The 12,991-nt window shown below is 48.3% G+C and overlaps 1 long non-coding RNA gene across 1 annotated transcript in view; it reads left to right on the top strand.

Moving 5' to 3' along the window:
- The window catches only part of LOC106048844 (uncharacterized), a 44,438-nt gene extending 31,759 nt beyond the window's left edge, over positions 1 to 12,679 (top strand). Inside the window, exon 5 of the long non-coding RNA XR_001214302.3 lies at positions 11,796 to 12,679. This is a non-coding gene — a long non-coding RNA (uncharacterized lncRNA). The remainder of the gene's footprint in view (positions 1 to 11,795) is intronic.
- Positions 12,680 to 12,991: the final 312 nt, after the last annotated feature.

The raw sequence follows: 12,991 nt of genomic DNA, 5'->3' as shown, positions 1-12,991 counted from the left end.
CTGGTAGGGCACACACTTTTTTATTTGTAACGACCCTCTCAATTTCTTTCCAATCTACCTGCGTTGATGCAGTGATTGGAGTGGGTCCCAAAATTCATCTTTTCCCTCTGATTTGATTATAGAGATGAGGAGGGGCCGGAAAACCTCGCATAATCATCCTGTGCGAGGTCTGGAGCTTGAACTGAAGCTCTCAGCCTGCTCCCCCTGCTCCCTCACAGTGGGATGCTGTGAAGCCCAGCGATGCCGGTAGTGCCTAACAAGCAGAAAGCGGCCGTGCTGCAGGCAGCGTTGTGTGGCGAGGGTTTTATGTAACGTGGGAGAATAGGGGAACCCAGTGTCTGAGGAGGGAAAATTGCTTATTCCATAATGACTGTTCCGCTGCCTAGTACAGAGTGGAATAATTAGGGTTTCTTTTCTCTTTAATTAGAAAATGGCAAACATAGATTAATCAATTACAAATGCCTCTTTATACTGCAGTGCACTGCAATTAACATTACTTAAATGTGTTAACAAAGTAGGAGGCCTGTATTTGTAAAGCAACTTCTTACTGCTTTTTCTTTCCCCAGTTTCCCGGCTTGCAACATGTCTGAACCTTTTCCGTTTTCCCTTTCTGCTCTTGCCCCTGTTCCTCCTGCAGAGATTTAAGTCCTAGATGAGATTTTTTAACCATTATATACCGCATAGTGGTAGCGAAACTCCTCTTTCAAAAAAAAAAAAAAAAAAAACCTTTTGGCTGGGCTCAGAGGGCTGGAGGAATTAACCCGAGGGAAGAAGCGGAGTCGGTGTATTCACTGGGGTCGCACACTACAATAGCGGAGTAAAAATCCAGGAAATACAATAACTTGATTCATTGCTTGTTTCTCCTGCCGCTGCCAAAAGCGTGATTAAGTCGCAAAGAGTTCGATCAGGGACACTTAGCAACAAAAGCCCAGCTCCATTGACATGGTCTATTTTCAGAGTACGTCTAGTGCTTGTGCTCGCCGCGACGGCCTCGTCCTCGGCCGGCGTTTCGTAGCCTCCACCGCCGAGCAAAAGTCGTGGAGGACGGAGCAGGGGAGGGCGACGGGAGGGCTGGGGAGAGGAAGAGGCTCGCGTTCAAGGCACAAATCCCGAAGCAGGAGCAGCAGCTCGGGAGGGAAGGCAGCGGGGTCTGGTGGCCAGCCTCTGCTTGGCCGCTGCCTCGCAAGCGGAGGCCGTGTCCTCCGCCCGGCCGCTCACCTGGGGCTGAGGCTGGGCGAGGGCTGGGAGAAGCGCCCGTGTCTCCATGCATTGCTGCCATCTATTGGGAGGAAGCGGCTCGCTCTCACCCTGATTCCCCCGCCGAGACGTGTTTTGGGACCAGCGTGGGATGTCCAGCCCCAGCTGCGGGGAGCGTGTAGGTATTACTGTGCCGCGACCGCCCTGCGTGGGATCTCCAAGCCTCCAGTGCTTTAGGACGTGTCCCTTTTGGCTCACGCTGCTCTGCTTCTATCCGTGAACAGTGAGATAGCCCCAAAATACCCTTCTAGGCTCCCAAGTGTTGCCTTGGGCTCAGGCAGCGTGACATTGCTTTGTAACTCTCAGTTTTGTGGCAGAACAGTGGTTTTATGCTGAAATTTGTGCAGTGATCATAGCAAGATCTACAGAAAGCATTCAGAAACAAGGATACTTCGATTTGGATGCTGGTCCTTTGCACTGGCTCTGCTATTTTGGGTGAATTTTGGAGGGGGGGGGAAGAATGTGGTTAATGGAAAGGACAAACCTGTGGCCTCTGGGGAGGAAGAGCTGCGTGTGGACGTGGTTTACAACTCCAGCAGGCGGCTATCAGGTTTCTGTAGGTGGCTGCCTGCTCCTTTCTTCCCTACTGTAATTTAAAGACACTTAGCACCTTGGATCGGCCCCAAGATGAAATAGGTAGAGCAGGGGACGGTATCGCTCACACGTTCATCACAACATGAAGCTAATGGAAAAACAGGTTTTGCTGTTAGGTCACGTCTTTGTCCGGGTGAAGAATAAAGCACAGCTCGGTGCTTTCCGCCCTGCCTGGTGGGTGAGATGTAGGGCGTCACTTTGTCTTGCTGTGAGCCCTCCAGCTCGGGTAGGAAGGGGTGTTTATGGTGAACCAAACCCAAGCATCCCCATCTTGCCAAGAGCATCCCCATCCTCTGAGAGGCAGCCCCCAGTCATCCCCCTTAGGCTGGCAACAGGTTGTCCCCTCTCGTACTGCTCTTGGTGATGGCTGGTTGCAAGATGCTGTCGTTTAGGGGGTGATGGGCACCGCATCAAATGAAACAGATGCTCCTTCCCAGCAAAATCTCTCAGGGACTAGCCAAATATAGCAGCAGCGTTCTGCTCTCTTGCAAAGCAGCTCCATTCAAATTCACAGCTGGTGTGTTTCTACCTCCCATGTCGCCACGCAGCCCCTCCGAGCCCCTCTCGCTTCTGCACGGAGGATATGCACTCAGGTTGCTGCCGTGCCAGCATCCAGGGACTGGAGAGCTCAGCTCCAGCCCAAATTTGTTGAAGGGGAGAGGGCAACGTGTAGTGCGGTGTGTCTGCATCGCTTGGCTCCATTAAGAAGCATCGCATAAAGCAGAAATAATTTCTTGGAGAGCTTGTTGTACCCCACCTGTGTTTTGTCCTTTGTTGGCACGTTTCCTTAAGACCTGAGATAAAACCGAAGAGGGCTTTTATGTTTTGTTTCAAAAACTTCTAGAACTGATTAGGTGAAAAAGGTTCTGGCTTTAATAAGCTACACACACACTGCTTGGTGGCCTGCCTGCCAAAATCTGCCCTACCCAAGAGGGAGGACACGTGCAGCCATGTACAGAGACCTTTCATGATGTGAGCACCGTCCAGAGAAGGACCTGGACTCTCCAGACCCCAAAGGCTGGTGGAAAGCAGGATCTTCTGTGCTGTGCTGTGAGCCTGGCCCTTGGGAAGCAGTTGGTTTGCACCTGATGATGAAGCTAAGCATGCACCAGACTACCTGCTGAGCTGGGCCCCCAAGAAAATAGCCCGGTTGGATTCCCATAGTTTTTCTCTTTTTTTTTTTTTTTTTAATGAGCCAATATGTGCTAAGTTTGAGATGAGGCTGATTAGGGTGCTCGCTATCAAGTATGTGGTTTCAATTTGGGATGTTGCTGGCCATCCTCCCGGGAACGATGCTTTGAACTGAAGCAGCGGCATGTGGCTTACCACAGCTCTGCTGACACAAGAGTCGCTGAGCCTTTGAGTGCAGAGGCAGGGAGCAGAGCTGCCTCCCTGCTCCTTTCATGCCGTTATGTTGTGCGGAAGCCGGGACCACAGAAACGCTCTGGGTGGGAGGCTGAAGTGCTGCCTCCCCTCCCAGATATCGGCTGGCTCGGAACAAAAGCGCGTGTGGGAGGGGTTGCATCGTATACGCTCGAGGATGCAAAGGCAAACAGCTTTGTTATAGTGTCACCAAAGATGATTTTGGAATTGATAAGGACGAAGCAGCTGGGGCTTCAAGAGCAATAAGCAGCACTGTCAGGAGGGTGAGGGGGGAAGGAGACCAGAAGTTGGGATGTCGGAGTGATGTTCCTGTGCTGGGAGAAAGAGGGATGCAGTGACGAAATAGGGGAGCAGTGGGGATTTGGGGTTCTGGTCATACCTCTAGGAAGGGATTTTCATCTACAGGTGATCAGTTAAGGGGCAAGATGCCTCAGACCTCATCAAGTTCTGGTTACATCTGTCCGTCAGTTTTTCCCTCTGTAAAATAAGGTCAGACGGTTCCCCTTGAACAAAGTTTGTGGAACTTCACGAATTAAATACACACAACAGTGCCGGGGGGAGAAGAGGTACTGCCCTTTTTATTTCTTGTGTTCGTGCTTTGCACTGTGGGGTTAAAATTAACTCGTCGGTTTGGCTTGTATTTATCCTCTTAGAAATAAAAAGGCAAACTGAATCAGCACGTGAATGTAAGTAGGGTAAAATCAAATTTTATTGCATGTTCAACAGTACCATGTGCTAACCATATCACATAGCTTATGTATATGTATTTCTCAAAAGCTGCTGTCCATCATAGCGTTCATTTGTGTAATAACTTAGTTGGAAGTGAGTTATGCTTGGAGAGATTAACTTTGCAGTGATGAGTGCTTCCAATTTCCTGGAAACATGCTCAGTGCAGTAACTCCTGGTTAGGCCTCTTTCATTTAAAAAAAAAAAAGAAAAAAAGAAAAAAAAAAAAAAGCTGTTGCAGATAAAATCTCTTGAAGATGCATTTTAAACCTCTGATATATGAGAATGGCTGGATCTGACCAACATAAGCCGGGAAATGACAATTGCTTTTTCTGAGTAAGGGTACAGAGGCACTTTGTTGCAGGCATGTTGAACTAAAAATCTGTATGTTTCTTAAGCAGGAATCATTTACTGAAGAAATAACTTGCAACTAACAAACATAAATAGACTTGCACATAGCTTGAGTTCCAGCTTTGTCTTCTTTGTTTACCAGGAATTTGTCAGACAACTGTCTAGGGCTCTAATATAACCCATAGAGACTTCAGGCAGCTACATAATATATTGCAAGAAAAACTTTATGCAAGGCATCTCTTGCCCAGAAATTCACAGCCTGTTCTCGTGCCTCTTGTTTCTACCCATAACTGCGCTGAAAAACTCACCTTGTTTAACAGATGACAAAACTTTGCGTGTTAAATGCTTTCTGACACTGAATAGGTCGCTCAGAGGATACCTGATGGACCTCTGGCCGTGTGTTGTCCTGTGCTGTCACCCATTTACTTCCCTTAAAAACAGGGAGGGAGTACGGTGAACGTAAGTGTGCGGATTTTGTGTTATTTAATTCTGCTGAGGACACCTGTGCTCAGCCTGTGCCAGGTCCTGCGGTATCCAGAGGTGTTAGGATGGGTTTTGGGGGAGTTTTTTTGGAGCGGGTTGCAGCACCCGCTCCACCCACCCAAAACCGATCAATTTTGCTACGGCGAGAAGCCTTCTGCCACGCAGGTAAAGACCCTGCAGATGAATTTGGGAAGGGAGCAGGGTTGCCTGGATGCCAGGGCTGCTGCCGCCTTTGCAGGGAGAAAAGTGCTTAAAAAAAAAAAAAAATGCAGCTCTATTCAGCCTTTTTAATGAGGAAGCTGAGGCTGAGCGGCTGCTGGGGGGATGGGAAGGCAAGCACAAGTCTGGCAAATCCTTTGAACAGTTTGGACCAGCGACTGAAATGTATTTAACTGTTAGATATGAAACTCCAGCCTTCCTCCCCCCCCGCCCCCCCTTTTCAATTAACAGTTGGTCCCCAGGCTAACAGCCTGCTGATTCACTCACAGCGGCCATACAGCTGATGCTTCATAAAGTCTCTGTGTTAATCTAATCCCTAAATAGCACTGGTCTCCATCACAGCCACGGCGGCGATTTCAGTTCCAAATTGTAATTTTATTCTCGTAGCCTCTGAAAAAAAAAAAAAAAAAAAAGTCAATAGGTTCCTGGAGGCGTTGCCTGCCCGTCGGACAGCTCGGATGGAAAAGGGCTATTGTAAACCCAATTTAACATGCCCTTCGGTATGGACAGGGCATGACCCAAAGCCTGCTGAAGTCAGGGAGGCTTTCCGAGAGCTTGGAGTGGGCTTCTGGAGCAAGGCTGTCGCAGGCTATTCTCAGTTTCTGTCTATATATTTAGATGGGATTCTGTGCCTGTATTAGGGCCTTCCACTGCTTCTCATAACCAGAGTAGCTGAGCAACTCTGCATTCTTTGCATCCTTGCCCAAATTTGCACTTTTATTCCCGGAAGCCACGCTGAAGTGCAGAGCTGGTGTGAAGGGAATGAGTTTGCAGATTTTGCTGTGTGAGCTGGCTGCCTGGTGGCATTGTACACTAAAATAACCAAAACTCCAGGCTATTTTTAGAACTAGAGCATTCTCAAAAGCTTCCTGCCTTGATTTTTTTTCCCCCTATTGTTCACTTCTTTGGGCTACACTGTTGCTCCAGTAGCCCCAAAAACATAATTGCCCCAAAGAAGTAAATTTTGGTTTCTGTGACATGGACTCGAGTATGACATTGGTGCACCCACACCTCTAGTTGTCTGTGAAGGGCTGTTAACCAGCTGGTCTTCACCCTGGAGCTTTAGGATGTCTTTGCTACCCTCGATCCAGGCATGGTGAGCATTTCAAAGTGAGACCACAGTTTTCGCCTGTGATTTCTGGAAAAGATTTAAACATTTTTCCCTGATTACTCCACGCTCCTTTTTCTCACGTGGAAGCTATGGGGTAAGCCAGAGGCTTCAGCATAGCTCTGAAATCCCTCAAAATAATACCTGCAAATACCTCTCAGCCAGTGTAAGTTCTCCATAAGGAGAGACAGTCTCAGCTGAGAAATCAGGAGCTTCCTGGTATAAGATTGCTAAAAGCTTTGAAAAGATTTGGTAAACTCTTCGGATTAGCTTCTCGGTAGCTATCCAGGGGTCACCACCGCCTTGTAGACCCCTTGGTAGCTCCCCAGCTAGAGCAACCTGCAACATCAGAGCTTTCAAAGAACTGCCACCAGCTGGAAAGCATGTTACTGTGGTGAAGGACAGGGTGTGTTTGGGGGAGAATGGTACTTTCCAGATAAATTGGCCAAAAGGTGGAAGAATGAGGATAAAACCAGCAAAATCGATCCGCTCATTCAGCCCTCCTTTCTGAATAGCACAGGTTGGTTTCCACTTTTCTCAGGCTTTGTCCAGCAGTGTCTTAAATATCACACGAGACCAAGCTTCAAATTACTGGTGTATCATGTCCAGCCAGGTCTTAAATATTTAGGTCTTAGTGAGTGGCTGGATGCTGCCATGGTGCACGCGGGGCCCGCAGACACCCACCCGGGTCCCTTAAGTGGGAAGGCAGCTGGCAGGAAACGGGCCCCTTCCTCAGGGTACGAATAAGTATTTCCTTGAGCACAGGGATTAACAAAGCCTGGTTTCCCACAGATTTGTGTCTTGTGGGCAATTGTTAATTGCAATTGAAGCTTTTCCCACAATTGGGGCATTTGACATCTCCCTTCTCTCCCTTCCCCCTTCTTCCCCCTGGAGCCTCTGGTATCCAGCGTGGGGTGCTCAGATGCTGTAGGATTTGAGTGGAGGGGTTTTTAGGGTTGTCTTCTAACAACTGTCCTTGCTAGCAAGTTATTTTTCACAAAGCTAGGGTGATGGGGAACTCTGAGGCATTTATGCCTCCATCAGACGCAGCTGAAGGTGCCCAGAGAATTAAAATGATCAGAAATGTGCACACGCCCATGCATATGCAGTGTGTTTGTGGAAATGTCACCTTGTTAAATCAGGCTAAATTTACCAAGGTTGGATTTGAAAATCACGGCAGCCTTCATAAATTCCATTGTTTTTTAATTAAGTTAATGGGTTTGGGATTTTTTTTGGAGGGTTGGTTATTTTTGGGGGGGAGGAGAGGGGGCTTTTTGTTTTACATAGAGCCCAGTCTTGAAGTTTTGAATGAAAAGCATGCAAGATTAAATTCTGCTAATATTGAAATGAGGATTGTGGGCATTATTATCCTATTCTGGCTCATTTACTACAGGCAGAGCAGGACCCAAATCCTGATTTTTTTGTCGTGTTCTAGCTGAGACGTTAGTTGCTTGATACCCACCATCCACTTGTGGATCAGGCTTTATAGTGCCTGTATCAGTTTCCCAACACTTTCAAGGGGATAAAAGAACTCCTTTGTTCTGTTTAGAATTAAAACTCTCAGCTTAGACAGTGGAGTTTCCCAGAAAAATGCCGTTAGGTGTTTGTGATTGACAAAGCTGCTGTTCCGTGCTGGCAGATGTCAACCAGGAATCCCTGGCCAAATCTTTCAATGTGCTGGCTGGAACTAGAGCAAATTCCCTCTTCGTATGAGGCCTTTACGATGCATATTCTTACGGCTGAACACCAGATAAGCGACAATTAGAAAAGACAATCAATTTGTGGCTGCTCTGGTTTTAGTTTCCATCTGATGCAACTGCAATCTGGAAGACGAATCTCAATTCAGGACTACAAAGGGATTGTTCTCTCAGAAGATAACATGCTGCCGTCCAGGCTGTTATCTTCCGTGCAAATTGATTGTCCCATTTAGTGATGTCTCTGCTTTCCCATAGCTGGTTTGGAAGGAGCTGCTGAAAAATTGGGGCTATAGGTGTTGGGATTGTCACTGAGAAAGGACTGTTCACGATCCCTTAAAATCCCTCCTCTTCTCTCTCCACCTTTGCACGCAGCCTAAAATTCACCTGTTTGCCCTGGCATTGAGTTTTGTGGGGGGAGATGGAGATGTTTGAAACTCTGTCCTGGAAAATCCATTGTCCTCTCCCTTGTGAGGAATAATATGAAAAGGGCAAAAGCCTGTTTTAAAAGCACGGGGCTGCGACCTCTCCTGCATCACTGCGTGCCCCGTTAGGAACTGGGTGGAGGTGAAATTTCCCATGGCCTCCTCCCAGCGAGGGGACAGCCTCAGATCAGCTTTTCCATTGTCACCCCCCTTAGTGTCCTTTATCCTTTTCCCTTTCATTCGGTCTGCTCCCAAGATTGTGGTCTCTTTTAAAACACTTATGTCCCCAGACCTCCCTCCGCTATCTGCTTTGCTAACACCTTCTCCAGTCTCTAATCCTAATAAAGGGGCCAAAACAGGTTCTCTGACTAAGCTAAAAAATCAGGTTCTTCACTGTTCTGCTGCTTACTGCGCTAGCGAGAAAGCTCGGAGCAGCTGTCAGATATTTATGCAAGCCCTTTTCCTCTTCTATTTTAAGTTCGGTTTTGATCAAAAAAGAGGATGGGGGAGAGAAGGGAAAAAAAAAAAAGGAATCAGCTTGGAAGCCACAATACATTATTCAGAGCTCCCTGCTTCTTTTTCCTGCTCGCTGGCAGGAGGTGTGAGCGGCAGGGACAACGCCGCTCGCGCCGTACCTGCCGGAGGAGGTGGCAGGCAAGGGGCTGGAGGTGCTGACTTGTTTCTTGACACTACCCAGCCCTTCTCGCTGCCCAAACCGTGCTGCCGAGTTCATCTGCGTCTCCCCTGGAGGCCAACCCGCAGTGAACTTCAGCCAGACAATACACGCGACTCCTCGCAGCCCTACTTATTTAGCAACGTGCAGGGTTTAACATCCAAAGCAGCAGATGGGGAGGAGAGCACGCGCCGCGGAGGGCGGCAGGCAGAGCAGGGTTGGGAACAAACTGTTCGAGGCCTGTTGCTGCTTGGATTTAACCTCCTGGCTGAACTGGAAGTAATGCTGCGCTCTGGATGCTGCTGGGGCTTTGCATGGCGAGCGGGACTTGGTAGGCAAAGCAGCCCAGCTCATCTCCATACGGGGTCAGGAGGAAAGAGGAGGATGGTGCTGCCTTGCCCTCCAGTTAGCACAACGAGTATTAAGTGATAAAGATCCCGAGGGCAATGAAGCACAATCATTGTGCTTGAATTCTCGGTTGGTGTGGATATGGGGGATGTCTTTCCTTCTGAGACCGTCGCTGAGCTGGTTGTTTCTACCAGGAGCCCTACGAGGAGCAGAACGATCTGTACTGAGGATGTGGAACCTCAGGGAAGATAAGGAAAACTCTCCTGGTCTCCACCTGGGACCAGGACGAGGAGCATCCAGGGGTCTGAGCTTCAACTAGCCCCAGATCCAGGAGGCACAGTGATTCCAAGGGACCTCTGCAGCCCTGAGCTTGCATCGGCTGCAAGTCAGCCTCTGGCACGGGCTCCAGAGCTGTAATCCCCACGGGAGCTTTCCCATTTGCTTCTATATGTTTTGAATTACGCTCTACTCACTCAGCTCCTCTTATTTAACAAGACACTGTGTTATTTAGGGCTTGGCAATTAATAGTTTTTCCATGAGAATAATTTTTCTAGCTTCTGAAAATCATGGGGAAAGAATGATTCCCATGTTAAATGTTCTTGTCAGTAGAGTAACCAGAATGTTTAATATACTAACTTTAGGATCTGTAACTTGTTACGGTAATAAAAAGAAAAAATACAAAATGACACTCTTGCAAAACAAATTCCAGTAACTATTGGCTAGAAAAGTTTCAAGAGACTTTCTCAAGAGTAAAGTGAGAATGCTGCCATGTCATTCCCTTTATTTCTTTCAAAAAAAAAAAAAATAAAAAGCTGTTGTGCAAATTGAAACCTATATTGCTGGCAGATTCCTGCCTACCTTATTTCACACCTAGTGCTGAGGACACCCTGAGAGAGGCTGAGCAGGGAATGCTCTTGCCTGCCTGTAAACAGGGGAAAGATCTTCCCAAGGATCCTTCCACAGCACACACGAGAAAAAAAAAAAAAAAAAAAGCAAATTCATGATTCATGAAGGCTCTGGCCATAGATCTTGCAAAGAAATGCTTGGCAGCTTTAGAGAATAGCTGGGTTTATTTTAACCTTTAAGAATGACACCAATTTCACAGCTGTTAATGCTATGTGGCTCCTACGCTTTCCAACGCAAATTGCACATGAAGGGCTAATGCATTTTGATGAAGGGGGGGGGGGGGGGGAGGCAGAATCTCCATATTAATGCGCCGATATCTTTGTTCTGAAGTGTTTAATTTTATGCTTTAATGAGAGATCCTCTTTCTGGTTAAGGCAAGCCTTTGCAAGAAGCTATTTGGATATTTGCTGGTGTCATCAGGCTCTGGAGCAGGGGGAGGGAAATACTTGCTGCGAGGCTGGGGGGTTGTCTCCGTGGCAGGCTGGGAGTCCCATGGAGATGGGGGCATCCCCGAATTAAGGTCTTGCCCAGAGCCCCTCGCTATCAAAATTGGGATTAACACTTGCTGTGGTCAAAAGAACTTTGGGTTTTGGCTCACCCTCCTGCAGAGCTGCTGGCTGCGGGGGGAAGTAGATGTGACGGGTGTCCGACCACTCTAAAATTTGGGGTTTTCCCCCTCCCTTCCACTGTGCCAGCATCTCTGAGCTCTGGTTGCTCTCACTTGAGGTGAACGGCTCTGCTGCTGTGTGCAAAACCTGGCTCTCCGTCTCCATTTGCATCCTCCAAACCCCATTACTCATCTGCATGAGGTGGGGTAACCTGCCAAAGCGTATCGCCACGTGTAAATGCAACTTCCTCGCCTCCGTGGGCCACGTCCCACTTCTGTAACTCCTCTTGGGTAGCTTTAGGGCTTGGACCAGGACTAGCACATCTACCTGCTGGCTGGGAGGATTAAAATAACCCTGGCTCTGTGTTCCAGGTACAAATCCAGTCCAAGCCGGTGATAATCGGTGGTTGGTTAGAGCGGAGTAAAGCTGTCAGCCTGCCACAGCAAAGCCTTCAAAGGGCTGGTTTTACCTTCCACAGAGGGTTTTTTTTTCACTGAGAAGACCGGGGCAAGGCACCACAAATTGGGTGCTGAAAGTTCTTTATGTCTCCGTTACGTGATGCACATTTGGGCTTAATCAAAATCCCATTGAAGCAGGCAGTCAGGCTTTAGAGCATGGGATTACAAGTAATGCCGGGTTATTATTAATAATCGCTTTTCGTCATGCGTTGCATTTACAAGATATGGAACAAGCCTAGCAGAAATACACTAAAACACTTAATGCTTTTATTTAAAAAAAAAAAATCAAATTGTGCAAAGTGAATAAATCATGTAGTGCAGTAACATGAGAAGACCTTTAACTTGGTCTCATTTAAGTCTGCAATTAACTCAAACGCAGCAGAAGACAATAGCTGCAGCTTTGTGTTGGGCATTAAACAATCGCACCTTAAACAAACAGCGGTCACGACACAATTAAGCCTATCCTGACTTTTTGCATATAAACCAGAGGTATTAAATCCTTTTGTTTAATAGGAAAATTTTGAGCAGTTTTTTTTTTTTTTTTTGTTCTTCTCATTGCCAGGTTTGTGGAGCGAAGGCCAAAGCCTGGAGACGGCTCCAAGTGGCTTTGTTGGGGCAGACACCCAGGTAACTCAAATTGGATCCTGCCTCTTGGAACAAGTTCTGACATCACTTACCCCGGTGCAGCCGGGGTTATTCATTTGGGCTAAGCAAATTAAAAGGTTCTGCTTAGCCTCTCCCTTGCTTTGCTTTTATACTGTCAGTGTAATTGAAGCTACTCCTGGTTTATAACCCCACGCCGGGGAATATCGCATCCAGACAGCGTGTGGTGACGCATCGGAATAATGGCGAATATTGAATTCGGCGGTTATACTAATGTGCACCTGCTGAGGAGCTGGTCCAGCGGGATGTGCACGGGCGGCTGGCGAGCCGTCAAGGCCTCGAGACGGCACGGGTTTCATCCTCATAACGCACCCAGCATACCCCATGCGGTTCGGCGCTCTGCCCCGTGCCGGCCGCGGTCTCGTCTCCGCACGATGCCGCTTCGATCCGCGGCTCCCTGCGTCCAGCCCTTGTGCTCCTCGGCCGAGCCAGCTGCAGCGAGCCGCGAGGAAAGGGTGGGGTGGCTGCGTACGTGTGTGCCAAAGTGTCGGCAATCCTTTGCTGGGGAGGAGCAGACGTGCGGGGACGACGCGGCGGAGCGTGGCTAACACCCGAGGTGACGCCGTCGCTCACGTCCCTCCGGAGCTCAGCGGATGGAGGGGGTCCCGTGCCGGGGACGGGGGGGGACAGGGGTTGAGTTACACAATGGCAAAGGGGGGCCCTGCCCTGCCAGCAGCTTCCAGGCAGGGAGCAGCTGAGCGCGGAGAGGGAGGGTTATTGACTTTGGGTTCCCCTCCTTTATTTCCCTGCTTCACTTCCTCCTCTCTCCCCCCTCTGTTTCTTCTCGAGGTTGGGCAAAAATCTTAACACTTTGGGAATAGACTCTCAGAGGGACAATGGTGTGTGCTGTTCAGTTTAATGGGATCCTTTGAATGGAAACAGCGAGAAGGGGCTGGTTCACTCAGGGCTAATAGTGCCTTTTTTTCTTTTAGTCTTTTTTTTTTTTTTTCCTTTACGTGTATCAGCCGGAAAACAAAGGTTTGGGACATAAACCCTTCTATTTCAGGGCAGCATTTAACCTGACAAGGAGGCTAAGGAGAAAATCCCTCCAGCAGGTTATGCTGAGCCTTTAGCAACGAATAGTAGGACCTGCTT

The sequence above is a fragment of the Anser cygnoides genome, chromosome 26 (genome assembly GCF_040182565.1).
Source record: "Anser cygnoides isolate HZ-2024a breed goose chromosome 26, Taihu_goose_T2T_genome, whole genome shotgun sequence".
NCBI classification, from domain to species: domain Eukaryota; kingdom Metazoa; phylum Chordata; class Aves; order Anseriformes; family Anatidae; genus Anser; species Anser cygnoides.
Note: the sequence above shows the minus strand (reverse complement) of the source record. Positions and strands in the feature narration are given on the sequence as shown.